The 27,071-nt window shown below is 41.1% G+C and overlaps 1 protein-coding gene across 1 annotated transcript in view; it reads left to right on the top strand.

The window, feature by feature from the left end:
* Window positions 1–27,071, top strand: part of LOC149140408 (Putative lysine decarboxylase family protein) — a 145,241-nt gene that overhangs the window by 83,764 nt on the left and 34,406 nt on the right. The window lies entirely within an intron of this gene.

The raw sequence follows: 27,071 nt of genomic DNA, 5'->3' as shown, positions 1-27,071 counted from the left end.
AGCCTTCCTTGCTTTCCACTTCTGCTTTCTTTTCTCCTTGCTCTTGCTTGCAGTGGGTTGGGATGGTCCCCCAACTTCTGGATTTCCATTCTTTCCTCTAACTCCTAGATGGGTAGCTTGTATAGATACCTCATCTACACTAGTGGGATTAAACATGAGGATGGTATGCCTCATGTAGCTGTGTAGACCACCAATGCACTTCAAAAGAGTCTTTGGCGAGTCTAATGAGATACCCAACATCAATGCTCTCTTTCTAAATTCTTGAGAATACCCTTGCACACTTTGCCCTTTCAACTGTCGAAGAGTTTGCCAACTCATCATGGCTTGTTGCGTGTAGGCCAATGGATAGAACTGCTTTTTGATTGCAGAAACAAACTCACTCCAAACAGAGATGGTCTTACCATGTCTTTTCATGTCAGCTTGGGTTCTGCCTTCCCACCAAACCAAGGCAGCGCCTCCTAGGCGTAGGCTTGCTAGCTGAATCTTACTCTTGTCTGAGTCTATGTTCTGTACCTTGTAATACACATCAATTTATCTAATCCAATTGTCCAACTTTTCAGCATTTAGCTCTCCATCATATATAGGCAAATCAAATTTAACATCTAGCTTGATCAAAGATGCTTTCTTATTATGCACATGGCTATTAGGAGGTGTGAGAAAGCTTTCCTCTTTCCATTTTCCTTTGGAGTGGTCATGGAAATGAGACTCATCTTCTTCTTTATCTTGTTTAGAACCTGATGAATCTTCAACCTTATGCTTTCTAAAGTCCCTATACATTTCTTCTACCATAGACTTTATAGCTAGGAAACTTTCTATGAATTGAGGGTCTGGCCCCACAGAACCTTCCTCTGACATTGTCTTCCGAGGATAGACTCTCCCAATTTCAGGATTAGTTTCCACCAACTCTCCTTCTCCTAATTTGAGCTTTGATCTAGTGAGTATTCACCAGCTAAATCAACACAAGCTTGTCTAACCTTACAACCTAAAGCTCTGATTACCACTTGATCTGATAATCACCCAATGAGTGACTTCAGTTAAAGATTTATTGAATAAAGGTATTACAGACTTATGTGCTGGTGTGTGTGTCTATGTTATTTAAGCAACGGATCGATCAGATTGCAAATACGCAGACGCTTAAAATGGAAAGACAGTAGAGAAATACAGTAAGCAAATACAAGAACACAAGAAATTAATAAGGAGTTCACCCTATCCTCTAGGGCTACATCTTCGGTCTAGCTCTCAGTGGTGGCCTTATTTTATTGTGTCTTAAGTAGAGAATTACAATGCAGGAGCTAAATATAAGTCCCCTGGAACAGATTTTTTTGGCAGGGTGGTTCTTGGACTCTCCAAGCCACTGGGGTGCACAGACTCTTTGCCTACCAGCTCTGTGACCTTCTGGTCTACAATGGAGAGAGCCCAATGTGGTGCTCAGTCCGGACAGATCCTCTATGGGATGGCTTGAATCTCTCAAGCTCTCTGGTGCTCGACGCTGCCTTCGGTCAACTCGGCCCTCTGTCTTCCTTCTGCTTTTGCTTCACTATCTTCTTTGTTTCTCTGTTTTCTGTCTCTCTGTGTTCCGTCCTCTTCTCAGGGTTCTGTTTCCTCTCTCTTTCTCTCTCTGTCTGTCTGTGTGTTTTTGTCTCTGTTCATGGCTTTAAGGCCATTCCTTTCCAAGACTGTTCAGTTCCTCTTCCACCTCCGTCGAATCGCCTTCTGTAGTTGCGCTTGGAGTTCCTTGTTCGGCGTCATCACCAAGCTCACAGGGAGTGGCCACATGTCCTCCTGTAAGCGCCAGCTTGCTTCGTTGGTTCAATTCTTCAGTTACGTTAGTGGAATGAGTCTTCCTCCACCGTGGCGGTCAAAATGGACCTCAAATTCTTTACAAACTGTGGCTTAATCCCTCGTTGATTCCGCTTCCCCATTGGGCGCGATCTCAGCTGTCCGATCTGGATCCCCCAGATCCAACGCCGTCCGCTCATTTCGCGCGGCTGACTTGCTCGACCGTTAGCGCGCCATGAGTGGCGGTTTTCTCTCTCCTCTGCTTGCCACGCGTCGATCGCTGAGTGGAATTGCTCCGCTTTCATCCAAAACTGCTTATCGTTCGAGGAGCCCCCAATCAATACCGCCGGTTTCGGAGCGGGTCCCGCCTTTAGCTTTTAGCCCTTCTCGCCTTTTGCCCTACATTTCTCCAACTCCCCACGTGACCGAGTGCTCGGGGCTTCCCCATTTCGAGCTTTTTCACCCAGGGGCTAATTCGGGCCTTCCACCTCCATTTCCCAATCCGGGCCTCCCAGGGGCTAATTCGGCCTCCCGCGTAGTCTCCATGGGCCTCGGTTAGCGCGCTTTGACTGAGGTCCTCGTCGTTCCACGCTCGCTGCCACTGCCACTGGTTCAGGGGTGTTTTTGATCGTTATGATTTCTTCGATGTTTGTTCCGACCTGATACAGTCATGGTTCCTTTGAGAGTTCTTTATGGATCCAATTCGGATCAGAGATGGGGTGATATTGAGCTGTAGTTGGCAAGACTACATATGGGCAGGATCCTTGAGGAGTCCACCTCTTGGATCAATTCCCTACGGGAGCCCAAGATTCAATAATAGTGAGATGGACTTAGTGTCAGATGGTGCAGTGGAGTGTTTGGAGGACAAATGCAACTTATTGGGGACTAGAGATTGATTAGCGCAGAGCAAGGTTGGCAACAATGCAGTTAGCACAGTGTAGGAGTCAGCAGCAATGTAGAAGATTCAGAGGGTTAGAATCAACAACAGTTAGATTCCAATATTCATTGTATTATGTTGAACACAATTAAGTTCAACTAATTTTGGATGTTTTTCAGTTGCTTCTCTCAACAACTGAGTTGCAGTATGGATGCAGTGTTAGCAGTGGCAGTGCTAGCAGCATAGCAGATGCAACGTTTGAGAGGGAGCTGTAGTACAGATGCAGCAGTGGTAGTGGCAACGTCATGGGAAACAATACAGTAGCAACAATAGCACAGTGTTGGTGGCAACAACAATGCAGAAAGGAAGTGCTTCAGAAACAGAGCAACATGCAGGTGGACATTGTTGCTAGAGAACTTTCCTTGCTAAGAAGGAGTGTTAGTTTTTGGTAGCATCGGAAGCGCTCTAGCCTTGAAAATTGATGGAGAGGCTAAGGCACATACGTTCTAAAGAACCTAGAAACCGTTTGGCGAAATTCCACCCGGATTGTATTTTATTAAAATAATTAATATTTTTAATGGAGTTCCTAAGTCTAAACTTAGGGAAATTAAAATATTAATGGGTATTAATCAAAATATGGGTGAGAATGATCTAGAAGGCAAATCAAGTCATGTTTTAATCTTAGCCTTTGATTAGAGACTTAATCTCGGCCTTTAAAGACTCAACAGGAAAAGTATAAAATGGAGGCTTGGGGTTCATTTGGAAACACAGAGAGAGAGAGAGAATTGATTTGGAGTTCGATTTCTGGGGTTAGGAAGCTGAGAAATTTGAACTAAGTGATCATTCAGCGACAGAGGGGCAGTGAGAATCCTGGAGAAGGACTTTTCGGAAAACACTGAGAGAGAGGTGGAGAGAGCTTGTAGAGAGGTAGCGCAGTAGTCGGGAGAGTTGACGCTAGGCCAGTCTAGGCCCATGCAGTGTTGACGCAGAGCTAGAAGGGCTAGCGCAGAGCCAGAAAGCTGCCTGTCATGCAGAATCCAGAACTACCGGAACAGTTGGAACAGTCGGGAACTGCCAAAACATCCGGGAGAGCTGACGCAGAGGGTAAAGACGCTGACGCAGGGTTGACGTAGGGCCTATGCAGGGCCATCACAGAAATAGCCTGGGTTAGCCAGTGTTGTGCCGGATCAGCTAGAATTCTGCCGGGTGAAGTGAGGTAAAAATCACTCAGATTTTCCGCCAGTATTTTCTCTGTAAAGGATTGTTAGATGAGCATCCTAGATTTGTATTAAGATATTTCTCCTGCATAATAATAAACCCTCAGAACTGCTGCATTGGTTTTCCCGCATTGGCTTTTTTCGGGGACTATTGTGTCCAAAGATAAGTGTGTCCTATGTGTCTTGTTCTTTGCTCAATTTTCTGTTTCATGAGATTAAATATTTAATTAGTGTAGGCTGCAGAAGTAATTTGCTTCAGTATTCAGAAGAATAACTTGATGAATGTAATTTAAAAATAAAGTAGGTGAAGTAGATTTAGATTTGCTGCAGTAGGTGTTCCTTCAGAGTGTAGGAATTTTCACAATAGTTTGCATCAACATCCTGCATACATATCGACACATCTCCCAAATATATATATATATATATATATATATATATATATATATTGTCAAGGGTCTCTTTCTTTTTCAGACTTTATTAGAGTCTTCATATCTTCCATGGAGATATTCTAGTCAAATCTTCGCGGTCTTTCGGATGTTGATTGCCTTTACCATGATTGCATATTCCACGATCTCTTCCTTCTTTTCTTCACACATTTCATTCCTAGGAGCTTCCAATTAGAGTTCCTCAATTGTAGTCAACCACCTCATACTTCATATGAGGACATATTATGTTGATTTCATCTAGTGAATGCATGACCCATGCATTCTTGCATTCCTTTGAGGGAGGATATCCTTTCTTTTGATCACGCTCTTAAGATAGAGCACTGGTCCATGTTACATGCAACCATATGACATAACTTTTCAATATAGACCGTAAGCATACATACGTCATTTTCCTTTGGGTCATCCAGACTTCCCGCAACAACTTCCTTGATTGAAAGAGCTTCAATCCCTTGATCTGCTTTACTTTTATGTTATCATACCATCATCCCATGAATTCCACAAGTTTGAAGTTCTCGATGACACAGTTGCTTCCCCTTATGATCGACGAACCTTTCAATGAAGATTCCATCAGAGAATCTTGAGGATCTAAAGTATCCCCATCAGCAGATGTTTCCATTTGACAGATGTATGATGAACCTTATATTAGATTACCTTGCCACTTGTGTTTTCAATGAGATTCCCAAGAGCTATATCCTTGACTTCCATAGATTCTAACTGTCTTTCATGCTTCTCTATGATGATGTCCCAAGCTCTTGCTTTCAATGCTTCTATGATGACTTGATGAATCCCATTATTTTACTTAGTGAACCATGATAGTCATATCTTAGAAGACTTAGGAACTTGAAAAGAACTTATGTGAGGAAGATTCTCTCAATAGTGGAGATCTATTACTTCCTCCTTCTTGGATTTCTTTTTTTCAACTTCCTGCACTTCCTTGATGATGTGGGCTTCTTCTCTTCCTCTTTTGTTATTGTCCTTCTTGAGCTTAGGACAATCTCTCGTATATTGCTCATATTCTGGACACCCATAGCATTATATTTTAGCCACGTTTTTCTTCTTTTTCTAAGGACCAAACTTTCCAAATTTTCCCTTTCTTTTTGTCATAGTAGTGTATGCTTGATTTTGCTCACCTGCTCCCACATCAGATTTGGCCTTTAGTCTAGATTCTTCAATCTTGCATAGTGACCATAGATCCTGGAATGGAGTAGCTTCTTTCTTCCCATAAATACTTGAAGTAAAGTTACCCCACTCCTCCGGTAGTGCATTTAACACAACTATAGTCATTTCTCCATCAGACATGACTTCTCCCAGATCTTGTAGTTGATCTCGGATCTCAGATAGCCTCATAAAGTATGAGGCTATTCCATCTTCAGCTTGTAGAGTTCTTGCCTTAATGAGATGACTTCTCCAATAATGCTTACGGAATACAAATCTACCAGTTTGTCATAGATTTCTTTTGAAGTTTCGAGTTTAGATACATATGGGATGAGGGGATCTTTGATGGATTCTATGATAATCCTTTGAGCCCTGACTTCCCCTTTCATATACTTGGCAAGAGCTTGAGCATATTTCTTTCTTGGTTTAGTGATAGAACCTTTGACATGTTCCATAACCTCATTTTCAATGAGATTCAGATCTGTCCTTTTCTTCCATGCAAGATAGTTTGAAGCCCCAACCAATTTGTGGCTTTCCTTGCAATTTTTTTTTTGACAGATTCAGATTTTGAATTTCTTTTTATTTGATGCCCTAGCTATTGTACCAAGTGGGACCCTTGATGCTGCTTTTGACTTGGGGATTCCTTGAAGGTTTTCAATTTAGTAGCATATCATTCTAAACCTTTTCTCTTGACTATACTGAGCTTAGATGAGCTCTTATCCCGTAAAATACCTCAACCCTAGGCCTAGTATAGTCTCTCTCAAGGGTTTTTTTGTGGAAAGGCATCTTAGCTTCTCCCAAAGCTCACACCTCAATTGAAACTTTCCATTGAATGAGCCATTCTTGCCTCACTTTGAACCCTAGTATAGACACACTAATCAATGGCGAGGATAACTGGGACTCCTCCGGTTTGTGAAAATCCGAGAAGGGGACATAGGCTGTGGTGACAGCAGGCCTTTGTCCCAAATTGTTGTTGTGCCCTCTAGCTTCAGCCTACTAACTAGGCCTGCTAGTTTGTGCAACAACAGGGAGGAAAAAGGAGAAAGAGGCTCATTATTCTCTTGAGAAGATTGAGAGGGGAAGAGAGATGAATGAAGGGAGGAGAAATTGCCGAGTTAAGGAAGGAGAGTTCAAATTAGGCTACTAGTTTGAATTTACAACAGAGAACATTGGCATGAGTCTCCAGGTTAATGCTCCAGTTATTTGAGTCGAGTTTGTTGTAGGATTCAGTCCAAGTTTGCAACCAAATTTTTGTTGGGTTTTAGCCTCTTCTAGGCCTAGTCTTGTGGCTGAGCTCAGTCACAATTTCCCCCATAACTGAGGCTGAAAATTTAGGGTGAGTAGACCCAGAATTGAGGCGGAGAATTTCGGGTGAGAGCAGACCCAGAATGGAGGCGGAGAATTTCGGGTGAGAGCAGACCCAGAATGGAGGCGGAGAATTTCGGGTGAGAGCAGACCCAAAACTTGTCACTGTCAACGAATTGTGGAGGTTACTTCAACACACAATTCAGAGTATTCTTGTTAGAGTTAAAGGTTCGAGTCTCAAGGATAAGTTCTGCTGTCTTCAGGGCTTGAATTCATGGTACTATCACAAAGAACAAGCATAGAGTTTGAGCAAGTATCTGTCTGTGTAAAGGATTGTGTGGTGGCTCGATTCTTCTTGTAGCTCATTGTGCCTACAACAAACAAATCAAGGGAGATAATTTAACCTTTCTCAGCGGCAATAAATTCCTTTAAGAAGCAAAATAAAAGCCTCCTTTCAAAACTGGTTTTCCGCAACTGTGGTGTTTTCCTAGGGTCTAGTTGACCAAAATAATTGTGTCAAAATTGTTTATGTTCTTATTTATTGTTCATTATATTAGCTGAAAGTAGAAGCACTGTTTATGTTTCAAATGAATACTTGAAAATTTTATAAAAACATGTCAAAACATGTGGGTTGGGTTTGAAAAACCTTTGCAAAATTTGTAAACTGGGAAAGGGTGTAGATTATTAAATTTTCTACACAATTAACTCATTACCACACCCAATCCAACTAAGATGTCTCACCATCTCACTTGAGCTCATGCGCTTGTCCATATCTTGCCATGTGTCACCCTCACAAGCTGCCACGTTTACACCTAGATGCCGCTGCATGTTATCAACAGAGACCATCATGTGTCATCACTATAGGATGCCATGTGTCAACCCTATGTGACCACTGCAAAAAATAGAGTATTTTTTGCATGTCCATAAGATCATACTCATTGGACTCATTTTTTAGTGAGGAGTTTGAATATGTCATCAAGATCAAGCCTACTAAAAAAAATATCTCACATGTCTATGAAACCATTGTTATTGGACTTGATTTTTAGTGAGGACTCTGAATATGTGACCAATTTTGACAAGCAACCCCTACTAAAAATATCCATCTCACATGTTCCCTGAAAGAAGCTCATTAGAATCGTGAGCTCGCAACGATCTCAAATGTATCATCACAACTAACATGTGAGTCCCCGGTCCATGTCTCTTAGAAAATAAGGGGACTACTAAAAATAGCATCTCTCTCCAATATGATGAAAATTTGTGCAAAAATTGTATTTGAACAACCATAACATCATTGAACTAATGTTGTAGTTGAACTCCATTGAAACCAACCCTGGGCTCAAGTAAAGTTGTATTGGAAATTTGAATGTCTCTGAACCTCCAACCTAATGAAATGTGCTAGTCCTTAACCCTCCAGATTTGCAAGGGGGCAAATCTTGGGGTTAATGAAACCCAAGTGGGGAGGTTAACAATTTTTTTCACAACCACTCGACCTACACCCTATTGAAAAAGCCCTCAAAAGACAATGTGGGCAAGAGAACAACCATCAACAAACAAAGTAACATTCCAATGCACCGTATTGTGAAGTAGCACATCACGATGAGCCTAAAAAAGCCCCAACAACATGGTGGATTTACATTCCTATAAAACGTGCTTGATAGTTTCGAGGCATTGGAAAACTGCACAAAGTTCACTTTAAAGATTACTTTTGGGCAATTTGGCCATTGAAGGAATACCCTAATAGTTGACCAACCATGTAAAAACACACAACTAGAGTAGAAAACTAGGGCTTAGTGCGAATTTCTAGGGAGGAGGTTTTTCAGTGGTTTGAGAGCCTAAACATCAAGAGGTAGGCGTTGGCTCCAAGACTTATCATGTTGGTGGGCATTCACTCAAATTTTATCCATAAAATCCCTTGCCCTAGTTGTTTGCCCTAAGTGGGAAACCCTATTTTCTCCTCTCTCAGCTTAAGGACTTCTTTGAAGGTTTCATGAGCCTTGGCTTAGCTGAATTTCATTGCAGGAAACCTTTTCCTCTTGCCTTGACCTTGAGTTGCTCCATCAATTGTCAAATCTTCAATACCCTTGGTCTTGAGCTTCCATTCCTAGGGCTTTTCATTGAGAGCGAATGGTTTCTTTGAAGCATTGAACTCAAATTTTATCTCTCTTGAATGAGCCCTAGTGAGATCATTTTGCACATTAACTTGGAAATATTCTTTATAAGTGATCTCTTAGGTTACTAAGACTCCTCTCATTGGTGAAAATCCATAAAGAAAAGGGGTTTTGGCTAAGGTTACATTGGGTATCTACCCCTTTGTTAGCACTTGGTCTAGCTTTTGCCTTGTAGGGTTCCCTCCCCAAGGCCTACTAGATTTTGTGGTAAGATTTTTGGCATCGTTGCTAGGGACCGAAATGTGTGTTTCATCCCCATATGGCAAAATAGATCCTTATTTTATGACTCCATTGGAAGAACAAAGCCCTAGTTCTTCAGTAAGCTTCAAAGACAATGCTTTTAGGGTGAAGCAAGCATCTTTCAAGGCATTTCAGGTTCACCCTGGTGACTCCATATTTGAATATCACGAGAATTTGCATGGCAAGAAATGGCTCACTGGAAGGGCCTATTTAATATGTTTCATGATGATTATCCTCAACCAATTAATCATTATGTCATTAGTTTCCGTGAGGAGCTTGATGCCTCTCTTGATGAATTTGTTGGGAGCCATAAAATTGAGGAATCTACTCAATGCCCTAAAAGGGCATTATGGTTCTTCCCAAGGTATGATGATTATAGCACACCTCTCGATGATCAGAATGATATGATGGAACCAACTATGTCTTTTGTTGAAATTGTAACTAGGTTAAGTCTTCATAATTGTCACTGTACTTGTATCAATATGTATTTCATGTAGAAACAAAAAAAAGGAAAAGAAATTATTATTATTATTTTGTAGCATGTTCTTCATTTTTGGTCAAAAGAAAAAGTCAAAGGGCATGTTCTTCGTGTCCCTATGAAAAGAAGAAAATTAGAATTTTTATAAGTGTTATTCGTTCCTCCAAAGTTGCCAAGTCGGCTCTCCTACAGATCAAGTCGGTTCTGCTATTTGAGGCATCTTTTCGCATACAAGAGCAAGTATATATTGGCACCAATCCTTCGTCATTTGGAAACCATTTGGATGTCCTTCTGAAGAAGACAATTCGGGTCTGTGGTATGGAAATCCGAGGCATATTCTCCTTAAGAAAAGTGAGCTTCTTGTAATATCTTTTGTCTGTAACTATGCAAGTTCCCTGAGGCTCCTTCTGTAATATATGAGATAACTAAGGGAACAAACTTATATGTTGGTCCAAATTTCAGAGAAGACATATTCTCCATGATGATACAAGTTCAGAGAGATACATCATTTATGATGATGCTTGTTCAGAGATATGATGATACAAATTCCGGGAGACACTCTTTATGATGATGCGATTTCAGTAAAGGCCTATTCTCCAATGATGATGTGAGTTTCAAAGACATTTAAGGACATACATATGACAGATAGATTGACAAAGCATGGCGGGGTTTGGAGGGCTGACCTGGCACTGGATCATTGGTTAGATTGACTTGGATTTCTCTTGTTGATGACAAAGCTATAAGGAAAGGATTGACGGGTTTTCCACTTGTGGGTTTTGCCTTGGCCTCTGGCCTAATCTCTTGTGTCTCTTGTCTTTTGTCTCTTGTGCATTGTGATCTCTATTTTCTTAATGTGTAATTGCTTAATCACATTACTAATCAATGTAAATGCTAATAAAAAATTTGTATTTTAGTCACAAGTAATTACCATTATAAGAAATTATATCATCTGTTTGAATTTCAACATGGTATCGAAGCTAAGGTGAAGAAAGGAAGATCGTAGCAACTTTCTCTCTCAATCTATGCCAAAAGAGCTTTCGTAAGATAGTGAAAATGTTTACTAAGGAAAAGGAGTTGTAGAGCATTTTTCCAAGTTACATATCTGTGTCAAGGTCCAAAATAGTCTGCTTCTTCAAGAGGTCCAAGACTTGTACCTCAGTTCAAGACTATTGCCCTCCGAAATTGTTTCAAGGTCAAAGGTACCAGAGTTATCCTTTGTGGTTTATTAGATATGTATAGTTTGGATTTCTTGAAAGTAATTACCAAGCCAAGTCCTAGAGAAATCGAAGCCGAGACCCAAAAAAGAAGTCCGAAACTTTTGTTGTGCAAAGCATACATTTGAAGACGATGAAAGGGATCTGAATTGAGGAAAATAAATACAAGACTTAACATTTGAAATATGACTTGAAGTTTGAAGTTTTGAAGATTATCAACTCTATAACTAAGCAAAAACTTCTTGGTGATCCAAGATTCTTGGCACTTTCAACTGTCGCATCAAAGATCAAGGATCCAAAGTAATACGCGAAACCATGTGGATAGTAATCAAATCCTCAACCTACTGAATTACATCTTTGTGGCATCTGAACCCTTGTGGCTCTTTGGCATCTAAACTACTCTGGCAACATATCCTCTACGACATCTGAGCCACTATGGCATTGATGTTACTGTGAATAAGAGTTATTAAATGCATTCTATGTGGCATCTAAGGACAAAAAGATGACATCTTGTGGCCTCCTGCTGAAATCTAAAGTCTAATGTCACTTAGGGGTCCGCTCCCTGTGTGAAAAGAACCAAGTTTCAATTGAAAATTCAAGACATTATGTAATGTCCTCCATGAATTAAGGCCAAATGGACTTAGTAGCCTATCCATCCCCATGGGCTATAGTCGTTTATAAAGGGGATAAAAACCCAAAATACCCATTGTTGGGCAAGTTTTGGCTTAGCTGGGGTTTTGAGTAAGCTACACTCAACCAGTTAATAAGATGAAATCCATCAAGGAAGTCTATAAATAAAGGATGATTGCATTCATTTAGGCATCAAGTGTGGACCATTTCATGGTGTTTTGAGCATTAGCTTTGAGGGTTTTAGGACCCCACTCTCTCTCTTGACAATTTTGGTGGTGAAAGATTCCACCCTAGTTGACTTCCTTTCATTTTCTCTCTCTGTTATGGGCAAAGCTCTTTTTTGAAGCAACAAAATTTTGGAAGACATGATTCTATATTTGGGCATAATAATATCTATCTAGAAGCAGTGGATTTTTCTGTTGGTTTTGATCTTGTTTATGGGCACAAGAATACCCATTGGAAGACCGTGAAGATTATTGTTGAAAAGACAACAAAAAATCTGTGCTGGGATTTGGGATACAACACAGGGTTTTGTTTGTCTTTGATTCGTTGGCCTTGAAACCTACACGTGGAACCATCGAAGTCTTTATCAATCTACCTGAGGCAGTGACACCGTAGTTGATCCCTTTTTCAGGTAGCGGGTTTGCTTTAGTATTTCGTTTGCACAAAGGCAAAGGGAGAAGCGAACCTTTGTTGGCACATAAACATTTATCTGAAAGGTATCTTGAAGTAAGCAGAATCCCCTGCAAAAACCGAAATCATGGATCAAGCCGAATTGTGTCATCCTGCGGTTGAGACATCTAGGAAGCTCAACGAATAAGGAGAATAATTGCAGATCCATTATAAATTAACTCATGGGCAAGTGAAAGGTTAGAAGGAAAAAAATTTCACAACTAAGGAAATTGCGCAATCTGGGAGGGCATCAAATCTCTGACGTGTGCCAAAGTTCAATACGACGGCTAACGTGTAGTTTCGGAAGCCCTAAAGCATAACCAAAGTCGTACAAGAAGGAAACGATCTATTCTAAAGTTCGATTGGTGCAGGTCTGAAGACTGAGTGCAAAAGTGGGCTTGCAGAAGAAATTCTGAGGTCTTAAGATGCAGTATTAGCTCTCTTGTAGTAGACTCGAATAGCGAGGCTTCTTTTTTGGCTCATGCGTTATCCTATGAAGCAAGATTTGTGAAGAACTGAACAATGAAGATACTCCTGCGATGTCAAGCTTAAAACCAGGGTGTTTTTAACCTCCGGATTCCACTGTGGGAGTAAAAGCGCCTTTAACAAAATGATTAGGGTTATGTAGAAAATAGTTGGGGTTAATTGGCCTACATTCGTTTGCATAGTCAGCTTCCAGAAAGTTGTGCATAGTTAGTTTCCAGAAGTATAGTCATGTTTCTTTTTGAGTTTGGACTATTTTGATTTGGATGTTATGTGCTATCGTATTCACTTTGAGCTTAATATATTCTATGTGGACTTAATGTGGTGGGGCCCGTTGGGCCATTAACTTTTATATATTGGAACTATCTTGGTATTATTAAATTTCTATTATTCTTCACTATAGTGTAAAAAGGACTTTGCACTATTTTCATTGAACTGCATTGTTATAATAAAGGAGAAGTAAAAGGAAAAATTGCCCTAGCTCACTACACATTATCACAGTCTTGAGCACGTGTCTAAGCCTATCTTCAATGTGAAGCCAGATCAAAAGTCTGAATTGAAGGGAACAACAGTGACATCAATCCCCTTGTTATCTGTACAAGCTTTAGTCTCCTCCTTACTAAACAGGTCCAAGCACTCTCATCCTATAGAATGGTTAAGTTCAAGAACACAACCAGAATCATGACCATAGAGGCGCTTCTTCTCACAAAGATGAAAGCACAAGATCTGAAGTTCAAAGTTTTTAACAGAGAAGTATAGTTGAAGGTTTGAAGAGTTGAGCTACCTTGATCAGAGATCTGAGTCTGCTGCAGCTCAAGAAAATTAAGAACAAGGTTGGATAGGTAAGGTTGAAAGAGGTACATATAATCCTTTATTTTTCATATCTCAAAACGCTAGGCATAGATCTAAATTTGTCTTGAACTCAGAGATCTGTAATCATAGAAGTCTATGTCAATCATTTTTGCATGGAATGCTAAATCTCTAAGGTATGAAGAGATCACATTTATGAAATTTCATGAATTGTAAGCTAACATATTCTATGAGAAGTCGTGTCCTCTCTTGAAGACTAAGACATAATCAATATGTTAGGTGTTGCTCTCATTAGCATTCAGATTATTTCCTTGCATATAATGACTAAGTTTTGTGATCAAGACATCGATGAACTCCATCTCATGAATATAAGACCTATCAATGACATTTCTAGGGTTTATGACCATCATATTAGTATACATCTTGCAAATCTGGAAGATGGAAGTTTTTGAGGTGTTTAGTTTTTGAGACATATAGGGTTTGTAAACCCTAACAAAAGTATGAACTAAGAAAAACCCTTGGACTAATCATTTCCGTTGTAAGTAGAACTTAGAAGTCCTAGCTCTTGGAAATGATAGATATGACATCATGTTGAAAATTACAAAAGGTCCAAGATTAAGAGGGAGCTGACTCTTCTCAAAACATAGGCATTCTATACCTTTCTTTAAAATTGTTGTTATTGCCTTCAAGTTTTGGTTATTCTCATGTCTATGTATTCTCTTCTTGGTTATAATTGTTCTCTCATATCCTTCCAGTGAGGATTGCAGGAAAATAACTATGATAACCTAGGCTTTGGCAGTAGAAGAATGAATGAAGCATAGGCAAGAAGACTTTCTAGATGCAGTCTAGAAGAAGAACCAAGGAGTTGGCAAACTTAGAATCTTTGAAGGAGCCTCCTGATTAAAGAAGACTTTGTACTTTGGGAAAGCAGGATTCTTGAGCCAAAGGAAGTAATATTGATTTCAGAGGGAGCTGGAAGCAGAAGTTGACATGGAGGATCTTACAACTTGGGACTTAAAGTTACATCAATTGAATTGGAAGTGCTGACGATGAATACAAACACTACCTGTTATCGCTCAAACTAGCAGGGGTCCTAAAAGGGGATCCTTGAAGGGCTACTACTAGGCTAAGGACAACAATGGAGTGATAGCCCACTGTCACCTTGGCTAAGGCTCCCTACTCTTTAAGGACTTTCACCGATGGGAGGAGACCCGTTATGATAAGGATCACGAAATGAATGGACCAATGATAAGGCGAGGGGTGATCCTAGAAGCCTATTCACAAGAGAGGCTCAAATATGTGGCTTGCTCGTCTTGGAAGACGAGATGGAAGGCTCTCAAGGAAAGCTTGGGGAGAATTTCAAGGGTTAGGGTTTGAGTATGTGCCTTATAAAGGATATCCCTAAGTCCTAAAATTCTTGTGGAAACTTGGGTTTAGGTGATATTTGAAGAATTAACCTTGATAGTGCATGGGACCACACATGACCAGGTGGACCTGAGGTTAGGTGAAGGGGATAAGATTTAGCAACCAATGATATGCTTGACCTAATTAGGGAGGGGAAAGGGATCAATGAATGAATTTTCAATAAAAGGCAATGCAAGGATCCCAGTGAGGTTTCTAGCCTAAGGGAAACCAAGGGCAAGAATTGTTCTTTGAGCGAGGGCTTGCGATATCTCAAGATCCCATCGTCGAAATCTCACGAAATTTGGAGGGCTTCTTGAGGACACACCAACGTAATTGTGGACCAAAAATCAAAGTATTTGGATGGCTAGATTGATGCCCTAGGTGACCTAGAGGACTAAACCTAGAGAAGAGGAGAGGGAAGGAAAATAGGTATAAGGTGATCACCTTATGGCGGACCAGTGCCTAATCCTTTGGGGAGATTTGGAGTCAAGAGTAATTATGACTATGGACATTGAATTTTCTATGTCAAGGAGGCTTCAAAGACAACTTCGCATAGCATTAGGGCAATAACAAAAGCAACTTCAAGAACTTTATACTTCGTTTTGCAAGATTTTTTTCCAATGGAAAAATCTGTAACTTTTTATTAAAGAATGAAAAGTTACAATTGCAGATGCATGATGCATTTCAATAAGCTGCCCTATGGGCTCCAGTGCCATGGCACCCGGCGCTACGTTATATGACTAACGTGCAAAGAATGATGAGAAGAAATTAGAGAGAGAGAGAGGAAGAGAAATGAAAGCAAGAAAAACTGAATATACTTAAGGACGCTTCAGGTTTTTCTTCCTTTTTTCTTTTCGACCTTGCGCCACTCTCCTTGGGTGGGCTCAATCGAGGCTATGACTAACTGTGTTTCAGCTTTCTGCAAGCCTGATTCCTTGTCTGAATCTGATGTGTCTGAATGGTGGTGCCGTTTTATCCCTCCCATATTCTGGTCATCGTTTATCTTCTCTGCCTGATTTGGATGAAACTGTGGAGCCTTGTTGTCTGATATGTTTTCCTTCTGATTCCCTGTTTCAGCTTCCTCTATGATGGTATCATCCTCTTCTGCTTCTGATTCTTCGTCTTCTGATATCGAAGAGGCTTTCTTTTCCGAGACTCTCTTCTTTACGACATCATCTATATTCTGCCATCCTTTGGGCTTCCTTTGTTGTGGCTTGCTCTTGTTGAGGCTTTTGCATGCATTGTACAGATGACCTGTTTGTTGACATCCCCTGCATCTGAAAGCTGTATTCTCATAGTCCAAAGATTGTTTCCACTGTGAATTGTTGAAGTTCAGAATGATGCTTTCAGGTAATCCTTGGCTAAGATCTACCTCGACACATATTCTAGCAAAAGTAAAGATTCCCTTTATGTGTCTCTCTGTATCAATCTTTAACGTTCTTCCAAGGGTATTCCCTATAACTAATAAGGCCTTGGAGTGCCAAAAATGTATCGGGAGATTATGCAGCCTTACCCATACTGGCATCCTTGATACCACCATAGTATTGGCATCAAACTCCGGGAACCATGGGGTAACAAAAAGTCCCGCACTGCCCCAGAACCATGGCCCTTCATTGAGAATTTTTTCCTTTTCTTCTTCTACGAGGAAAGTTACTATGAAGAAACCCTTAGAGCATAGGTGAATTTGGCAGTTTTTTGTCCAGACCGTGTGGATCCATTGGTATAATGCATTGGTTCTAGGCCAAAAGCCGTTAAATCTACAAATAACAGCATTTTTTTGTAGATCTGAGAATTTGTACTTTACCTCTGGTAAATCCAGAGAGATGGAGGGGCTCTCTGGCGATTGATCCACGATATACTGCCCTGGAGGTACATTAGCCGCTGTAGATTCTTTCCCCTTTGGAGGTTCTTTCCCTTTGGCTGCATCGCGATAGGTACCTGTAGGTTTTGAGGTAGCTCCCTTAGATCCACCTCGCAATCGGTGATTGAGGATAATAGTTGAATCCTTTGCAACCCTGTAATGCTGGAGTGTGTGTTGATCCTGCAAGCAGAGCCCTGAAAATAATAGATTTTGTAATGCAACTGGAATTCCCAGTTTGTCCTGGATCTCTTTTTTTAACTCCAATACACTCATCCGTTCCCAGATCTGCACACAAACGTGTCTGCCTTCTGTTGATCTGATAAAGATTTGCTTCAGATCCGCTGTGTCTGCCTTGATCAAGTCCCGTTTTACGGATTTGAGTTCTGGATCTGGCGGACTTCCATCTATCTTCTGCCTGGATCTGGCCAGATCTGATAGATCCACCCCGGATCTACAATGTTTGGCCCGATCTGATGAGCCGTTTCCCAGATCAGGGCTCCTGTTGAGGCGATCTCTCATTTGCACGACGTAGTCTGCGGACCCTCTGTTAAAACGATGCGCATGTCCTCTGCTCGTATCATGTAGATCCGGCCTGGATCTGCGGGGATGGGGCCATGCCAATGAGTGAAGAGGCGAATCTGCCTTATGCCATCCCCTGTGTTTGCATGCAGTAAGCGCCTGAATAGATATTCGCCTGACGCACAATAGACTGGCCGATCTCTTGAAAAACAGGCCGATCTCTAACTGTTTCCAGCCCCCTGGATAGATTCTGGGCCCCAGGACAAAAAATGTCTGCAGATCTCTGGCCTCGGTCGACTTTGCTTTGTTCTTTGGACGAGGGATGAATGCTGTGTTGAGGAGGTCCGATTCTTCCCAGGCATTGGGCCGCTTGATCAGGCCGTCACAGCGTACCAGCTCCGTTCTCAGAAGATCGATCCTGTGAGGGGCGAGGACTGCATCCTTCCCTCCCACGCCGCCTCCGACAACCGCAGAGACAAGGGTTTCCTCCCCTGCGCAGAAAAGAATCTCGGCGTTTGCCATCGCTCCCCGGATCACCCTAAAAGTGTATTTTTCCAATACTACTCTTTTCGTTTTGCAAGATTGATGGCTTATCAAGTTGAATTCCAATGAGAAAGCATCTTTAGGAACATTCATTCATAATACATGGCCCATACATGAAGCATCACTATCTAGAAACCAAATTTCCACAACTTCACATAAATGGATGCAGTAAATTAGCCCTAGTATAGCGAAATCCCAGCAACAATGTATGTGACAAGAATAGAAAATAAAATAGCATTAAATTGTACTTACATGTATTAAGAGTATATCCAACCATCAAGAATTTTCCAATCAAGAAGCTCCAAGACAAGAGAAAATAATCCAAACATCAAAATTCATTCCATGCTCCAAAATTCGTCCTCCAAGAAGGATAGCGAAATTCTCAAGAGAGATACAAGTCCAATCCAAGTGATGATGCTAAAATGAATTCACATCACTTGTATTTATACACTTTTAATGAGTTTGATTTAGCTAATTAGGCCTACATTAGCCCCTAAAATAAAATAATGTGCAAAATAACTAACTTTTGGTGACAAGCCCACCAAACTAGCTCATAAACAAAAGAATAAGCCTCTCAAGAGGTCGAATGATCAATAATACATGTCGTTGGGCCTTCTAAGAGACCTGATGAAGTCCATAGGTGCCATAATGAGAAATAGGACTCCCAAAAGTAGTGGACAAGGGGTTGGCCCCTTGTTCTCCAAATAATAAACTTGTGGTGCTCCCAATGGGTGTGGGGCTACACGAGTAATCTCATGGGTCTCCAAGTAGATCGAAGATGCCTATAGACCATCTGTAAGGGCTCAAACGATAATGTAAGTGATGCCACATCAGCGTACAAGCCTTGGGTCATCAGCTAAGTGCATGATACAACTGTGGGGCCAACTGGGCATAGTGAACTAGGTGCATCTTCCTCGTCCAATAGATGAAACTCGAGCAATCTTTGAACATCTCTGGGGATCCATGGAATGCTGTCTACTGTTGTGGAGGCCCATGGCTCTCTACACACACCCTGCATGTGCCAATGTAGCTCTCTGAAGGGTTAGGATGCCATACAGGGAGACCAAACCCAAAATGGAGACCATCTGTAATCCGGCATAAAATCCAATGTGTCCCCTTGCCTTCAAGTACACCAAGTCATTTAAATAAATCGAATGAAAGAGCTTGCAAACCATGGACAACAAGTGGGCACTTCATAATGGCATGCCCTTCCATAGTGGGCTTTGGCATGTGCTAATGTCTCCAAGCTCTAGGGGGGTAACTAAGTGCCGTATTAGGTGGTTTCTACTTTTAAAGGGGTTGATATGTCCAAGTTATATCCTTCAATTGGTGGTGGCATGTGATAAAGTGATGGTACGGAGTAGGAGATGGAGGGGGCAATCCTAGGTCACATGCCAAGGTACAAGGGTAGCTAATAAATGGGAAGCCCACATTTGGGTATATAATGTATAGAAGGGAGAAATTGTGGTACATGAGTCACCTTGGCCTTGATTTTTCCACCCTTCTTTGTTTGCCTTTTGCCTTTTATGATTTTTCTTTGGTTAACTGGTTAGAGCTCAAGGATTAAGAGCATGATATGTAAGGTATAGTAGTGGATACCCCCTTTGAGGTGGGGCGGTTCATTGTCCACCAGGGGTTGGGACAATCATGGGTTCTTGAATGATAAAAGAGGCTCATCTAGGGCCTATAGGAACCAGGGTGATGGCCATGAGAATAGGGTAAAGCTCATGCATTGGCTTTTGCCCATGTGCTAAATTTGTTTGTCCCAACTATCTTTTGCATTTTGTGGTACATTTTCCTGCTGAATGTGGCCAATTATGATTTTGCTTTTCTTTTCAATTGCATCAACCTTTGGGGCATCGTTCCAGGCCCGACTCAAGGTGTTGGCAAGGGGAAGGGGAAGGCTAACCCTATGTGGACCTAGTGGAGGAATGTGGACCCAGGTGGGAGGAATGGCGAATGGGGTTATAATGAGCAAAAGGGGAGTGATATATGTGGATGAGGAAGCAGGATCACACAACCAAAATCAGGGTTTCCCATGAATTACCATACCTAAAGCTCAAAGGTCAGTAAAAGAGATCCCACAGGACTAGGGTCCAAGGTTAACATCCAAAAGAGGTCTAGGGGATAAGAGCACAAACCTACCCACTCTTTTTGCCTAAGTTGCAGGAAACGCAGGGGGAGGGTCCGTTTCCGTACGGAAACGAAACGGAAACGCGTTTCCGCGTACCGTACGGCCTGGAAACGCGTTTCCGGCCGTACAGGCACGTTTCCCGAAATGGAAACGTGCCCGTACGGCCGGAAACGCGTTTCCAGGCCGTACGGGCCCCGTTTCCTCCAAAAAATCACTTGTTTTTTAATTTTTCTAATTAGTTTGTAAATTTTTTTAGGGTTTCTAAGCTGTTCTAGAAACCATTTCTAAAGTTATAAAAGAGCAGTGCCTCTCATTCTCTCATCACACTATTCAACAAGGAGTTTCTCTTGGAGATTGGCAGTTGTTTCAGTAGCTGGTATATATATATATTATTATATATATTCGCGTTTCCCCGTTTCCAAAATTTGAGGAGGTCGCGTTTCGTTTCGCTTCCCCGTTTCCCCGTTTTGTGCAACTTAGCTTTTTGCCAAATCCCCCCATTAATCCATGCCCAAAAGTTTCCATGATAAGTAAACTACAATACTTAATTACCAAATGATAAGGCATACCTTTAGGTTTGGGAGGCCCACCTTCAAACATACGATCATGACAGATGGGTGAGGGACCACATGGCTGGCTTAGGTGGCGGAGAAATGGCACAACAAGCTAGTTGGTGGCTATTGGCTGCTAGCTGAGGACCATCTTCTAGAATTTTTTTCTAGGGTTATCACCTGCAAAATGGTGTTTAACATCTGGCTCCAACTAGGATGTGATCTATCAAATAGTGGGTGAAGCTACATAACTGGTAGGTCACGAGAACACCAGGAATCTCTTGGTACGCCGTAGACCTATTATCTGCACATAGATGAAAAACATGGGGCATCATACTTTCGGGGTGTCTCATGGTCGCACATGCTTGGATTAGACCCATATCGATTCATAAAAATAAACTTTCAAATGCAGTTTTAAATCTAAATGCAACTAATCTATCATGAGAAATATCATTTGACCTAAGTTGCACGAAACGGGTACGAGTTTCCAAAATGGGCATAGGTACGAAACGTGACCCACCCTCCCTTGCCCCCCCCAAATTTTGGAAACAAGGAAACACAATATATCTATCTATATATATATATATTAGGACATTTAAGAAATATGTGCAATCGTAAAGCATATATGATACATTCTAATTTATTACATTATGATTAAATTGTCAATGCATAAACTATAAGTCTCTAAATTTACATCACATTTACTTATGAATAATCACATAATGAAAATAGCAATATCCAAAATCAGCTAGGAGAAATTTCTAATTTATTGTCTCGTGCTTGATTGGGAGTCTCCTCCTACATATTCAAACGACCTTAGTGCTCTTGATTAAATACAAGTTCCATACCCTAGTATCATACATGCTCTTGATTACTGGAATCTCCCCTGCATAGAGGGCTTGGTTCTCTTGATTAAATACAAGTTCCATACCCTAGTACATGACAAAATCCAATGAAAACATTGTAATCTCCCCAATCCTGAAATCCTGAAAAACAGATAAGTCTGCTAGATTTTGAGTGAGATCTAAAATTCTACTTTCTCCATATGAAATCCAATGAGGGCGAAACCACTCTCAAACATCCTGAGTCATTTCATGGTAATGTTAAAAATTTAAGTAAAAGGATGAAAATGAAAAATAAAAGAGAATGTCACTTTTACTTTAAGAATTTAACATTACTATGAACTGCATATCAACACTAGGGCCATAGGCTTGAACATTAGGCTGCCCCACTTAAAAAAATCCTCTTTTTATAACTTGAGAGGCATCTAGAAGATATTTTAGTTGCCCAATAAAAAATTAGAAACAAAAAAATAAAGAACAAATACAAGAAAAAGTCAATTTAGAAGAGGAAACTCCGTCGTATGACCTGGAAACGCGTTTTCGGCCATACTGGCCATGTTTCCTCCTCGAGAAACGGGCCAATATGGCCAGAAATGCGTTTCCAGGCCGTATGGTACGAGTTTCCTCATTTCCGTTTTGTTTCTGGCCGGAAACGAGCCCTTCTCCAATGTTTCCTGCAACTTAGCATATGATGTTAGTTCTAATGCGAAAATCAGTATGCAATGCATCCTACCTTAACATGCATATGGTACAAAACTAATACTAAGTGTAATCATAAAGCTAGTGCAACCAACATATCATCAAATCAATATAAATATGCCAGCCTATATGATTACTCATGCAGCAAATGCCAAAGCGAATGTGGACAAAATCACATGGATGATAAGGCTAATGGGAGGTAGGAAAATAGAATTCCCACACATGGATGATCATGTGAGAAGAGGTAAGAAAAGGATGTAATCTAGTCCATGAGATCCTCTCTTCTAACCAAAATATAGAGATGTCAATGATTAGGCCCATAAACTTTTGATGGATGGCAACCTTGAGCATATGATGGTCCTTATCATTTATGTCATATTTTATGGCCTCTACAGGGTTATGATTAGTAGGAACGAGAGACTGATGAGATGGAGAAACACAAGTAGGTTTCCCATGATGATCACACTGGAAAGGGGAGGTTATAGATTGATCATGATCCTGAGGGGGCACCCAAGGAGATAAAGAATATTCAATGAGGGGTTCTTCCTTGACACTATACTCAGAAAGGGGAAAGGGATCAAGGTCACTTGAGATCATATGAGAACAAGTGCGGGAATCACTCTCAAAATGATGAACAAGAGAAGAAGGAAAAGGGGAGGGTGGAGTGTTATATCCAATAGGTTTCTCTTCCCCAAAATCATAATCTAAAGGCTCAGGTGATTTGAATATAGAATCATAAGGAGGAGCCTTATTGATTTCCTTAGTATCATATATTGGGCCTCTCCTAACAGGAAAATTGATCACTTTCAACTGCCCCTCCTTATGTGAGGGAAAACAAAATTTCCCCTTCCCAAGGGCATCAATGGATATGTCATCATAAATAATACCCGAGAGAAAGGGAGGACCAATTTCAGCCTCATCCTCCTTGTCGGTGTCGTGAATTACAATAAAATTGAGGACCAACAATTTCCCATTTCTCCTTTTCAATATAGAAGTAATCTCCAATATCATCTTTTGAGGGGAAAATGGGATCACTTTCCTCAAGGTTCTCAAAAGGAGAGTCATTAGGAGTAATATCCTCGAGAAAGGTGAGTTTAGTCTCAACTTCATCCTTCTCAACACGTGTTCTCAAAATCATCCTTTTCATCATGTGGACTCGAGGAGGACTCGTCTTCTTGCTCATTACTTAGATTCTCAATGTCTTGATGATGGGCAATGAAGGCTTCCTCTTGGATGCTTAATGTGGGGCTTGCTTGAAAATGTCCAAGAAAGCCATCAACGAACTTTTCAATAGATGAGATGCTCTTAGGTTCATGATCTTGCAACCATGAGTTATGACCATTGAAAGATCCCATGAACAAGAAGATAAGGAGATCTTGGTGAACAACCTCCTCTCTTGAAGCATGTGCATTAAATCTTTCTACGTGGTCAATTGCGGAGAGAGGATCACCATCAAACACGGCCACCCCATGTACCATCCTTCTTGTGACATGATTAGGGTTCCCAGGGATACTAGCAATGTCCAAAGCGAGAAATTTATCAAAGAAAGACAACCTATTTGAAATATACATGAAAATTATGTAGGAGTCGACAGGGCGAATGTAAAGATGCCTAGAAAAATGCTTGCTTCACGCTACAAGCATCGACCTTAAATTTCAATGAAGAACTAGGGCTTTCTTCTTCCAATGGAGTCGCCAATAATGATATGTCAATATGTCGTATGGGGAACAAAAAACACATCCCTTGTCCCCGACAACAATGCCAAAATGTTACTGCTCAAACTAGTAGGGGCCCTAAAAGGAGATCTTTGAAGGGATACTACTAGGCTAAGGGCAATAATGGAACGATAGCCTATTGTCACTTCGACTAAGGCTCCCTACTCTTTACGGACTTTCACTGATGGGAGGAGACCCGTTATGATAAGGATCACGAAATGGATGGACCAATGATAGGGCGAGGGGTGATCCTGGAAGCCTATTCACAAGAGAGGCTCAAATATGTGGCTTGCTTGTCTTGGAAGACAAGATGGAAGGCTCTCAAGGAAGGGCTTGGGGAGAATTTCAAGGGTTAGGTTTTGAGTATGTGCCTTATAAAGGAGATCCCTAAGCCCTAGAATTCTTGTGGAAACTTGGGTTCTAAGTGATCTTTGAAGAATTAACCTTGATAGTGCATGGGACCACACGGGACCAAGTGGACCCGAGGTTAGGTCAAGGGGATAGGATTTAGCAACCAATGATATGCTTGACCTAATTAGGGAGGGGAAAGGGATCAAGGAATGAATTTTCAATAAAAGGCAATGCAAGGATCCTAGTGAGGTTTCTAGCCTAAGGGAAACCAGGGGCAATAATTGGTCTTCGAGCTAGGGCTTGCATTATCCCACCGTCGGAATCTTACGAAATTTGGAGGGCTTCTTGAGGATACATTAGCCCAGTTGTGGACCAAAAATCGAAGTATTTGAATGGTTAGATTATGAGATAATTGATGCCCTAGGTGACCTAGAGGACTAGACCTAGAGAAGAGAAGAGGGGAGAAGGAAAATAGGTTTAAGGCGATCACCTCATGGTGGACCAATGCCTAATCCTTTTGGGAGATTTGGAGTCAAGAGTAATTATGACTATGGACACTGAATTTTCTATGTCAAGGAGGCCTCAAAGACAACTTAACATAGCACTGGGCAGCAACAAAAGCAACTTCAAGAACTTTATACTTTGTTTTGCAAGATTGATGGTTTATCAAGATGAATTTCAATGAAGATGCATCTCTAGGAACATTCATTCATAATACATGGTCCATACATGAAGCATCACTATCTAGAAACCAAATTTCCACAACTTCGCATAAATGGATGCCGTAAATTAGTCCTAGTATAGCGAAATCCCAGCAACAATGTATGTGACAAGAATAGAAAATAAAATAGCATTAATTGTACTTACATGCATTAAGAGTATATCTAACCATCAAGAATTTTCCAATCAAGAAGCTCCAAGACAAGAGAAAATAATTCAAACATCAAAATTCATTCCATGCTCCAAAATTTGTCCTCCAAGAAGGATAGCGAAATTCTCAAGAGAGATACAAGTTCAATCCAAGTGATGATGCTAAAATGAATTCACATCACTTGTATTTATACACTTCTAATGAGTTCAAGATAGCTAATTAGACCAACATTAGCCCCTAAAATAAAATAATGTGCAAAATAACTAAATTTTGGTTACAAGCCCACCAAACTAGCTCATAAACAAAAGAATAAACCTCTCAAGAGGTCGAATGATCTATAATAGATGTGGTTGGGCCTTTTAAGAGACTTAATGAAGTCCATAGGTGCCATAGTGAGAAATAGAACTCCCAAAAGTAGTGGAAAAGGGGTTGGCCCCTTGTTCTCCAAATAATAAAGTTGTGGTGCTTCCAAAGGGTGTGGGCGTACACAAGTAACCTCATGGGTCTCCAAGTAGATTGAAGATACCTGTAGACCATCTATAAGGGCTTAGATGATAATGTAAGTGATGCCACATCACATACAAGTCCTGGGTCATCTGCCAAGTGCATGATACAACTTTGGGGCCGACTGGGCATGGTGAACCATGTGCATCTTCCTCGTCCAATAGATTAAACTCGAGCAATCTTTGAACTTCTCTGGGGATCCATGGAATGTTGTCTATTGCTCTGGAGGCCCATGGCTCTCTACACACACCCTACACGGGCCAATGTAGCCCTCTAAAGGGTTAGGACCCTGTATAGGGAGACTAAACCCAAAATGGAGACCATCTGTAATCCTGCATAAGATCCAATGAATCCCCTTGCCTTCCAGTACAACAAGTCATTTAAATAAATCGAGTGAAAGAGGTTGCAAACCTTGGACAACAAGTGGGCACTTCATAATGGCATGCCCTTCCATAGTGGGCTTTGGCATGCTAATGTCTCCAAGCTCCAAGGGGGGGTAACCATTTGTCCTATTAGGTGGTTTCTACTTAAAAAGGGGATGATATGTCCAAGGTACATCCTTCAGATGGTGGTGGCATGTGATAAAGTGATGGTACAGAGTAGGGGATGGAGGGGCCAATCCTGGGTCACATGCCAAGGTACAAGGGTAGTTAATAAAGGGGAAGCCCACACTTGGGTATATAATGTATAGGAGGGAGAAATTGTGGTACATGAGTCACCCCGACCTTGATTTTTCCACCCTTTTTCATTTGCCTTTTGCCTTTTATGATTTTTCTTTGGTTAACTAGTTGGAGCTCAAGGAGTAAGAGCATGGTATGTAAGGTATAGTAGTGGATACCACCTTTGAGGTGGGGTAGTTCATTGCCCACCAGGGGTTGGGACAATCATGCGTTCTTGAATGATAAAAGAGGCTCATCAAGGGCCTATAGGAACTAGGGTGATGGCCATTAGAAGTGGGTAGAGCTGATGCATTGGCTTTTTCCCATGTGCTAAATGTGTTTGTCCCAACCATCTTTTGCATTTTGCGGTATTGGATGTGGCCAATTATGCTTTTACTTTTTTTTTCAACTACACCAACCTTCGGGGCATTGTTCCAGGCCCGACCCAAGGTGTGGGCAAGGGGAAGGGGAAGGCTAACCCTATGTGGACCTAGTGGAGGAATGTGGACCCAACTGGGAGGAATGATGAATGGGGTTATAATTGTTGAAGAATCTAGGGCAATTAGGTGTAGTGTGATTCTTCTTGACTAGATAACAATTTGTGAAGTCTTTTTACTTTTCTTGTTAGCTTAATTTTCTCCTTCTTATTAATAAATGTGTGTGTACTTCATCAAACTGCTACCAAAACCATAAGAACAAGAACACAAGATGTTGGCTCTGCCAGGGCCAAAACCTCTCTTCTCTTGAGAGGAAAACCCTTGGCTGACTTGACATTTATAATTTGGATTGCTTCTTTGGTGGTGTTACATGCTTGGAGGAGACTTGACTTTGCTTGGAGGTTTATTCTTTGACTCTTATACAAACATATACATGGTGTAACATGCCCTTAAGGTCTTCAACATTTTATTTTGACCATTTGACTCGCTTATAGCACTTTAACATGT

This window comes from Pinus tabuliformis, chromosome X (assembly GCF_031772625.1).
Source record: "Pinus tabuliformis cultivar Carrire ecotype Pingquan chromosome X, CPIR1, whole genome shotgun sequence".
Lineage (NCBI taxonomy): Eukaryota > Viridiplantae > Streptophyta > Pinopsida > Pinales > Pinaceae > Pinus > Pinus tabuliformis.
This window is presented reverse-complemented; position numbering and strand designations above follow the sequence as displayed.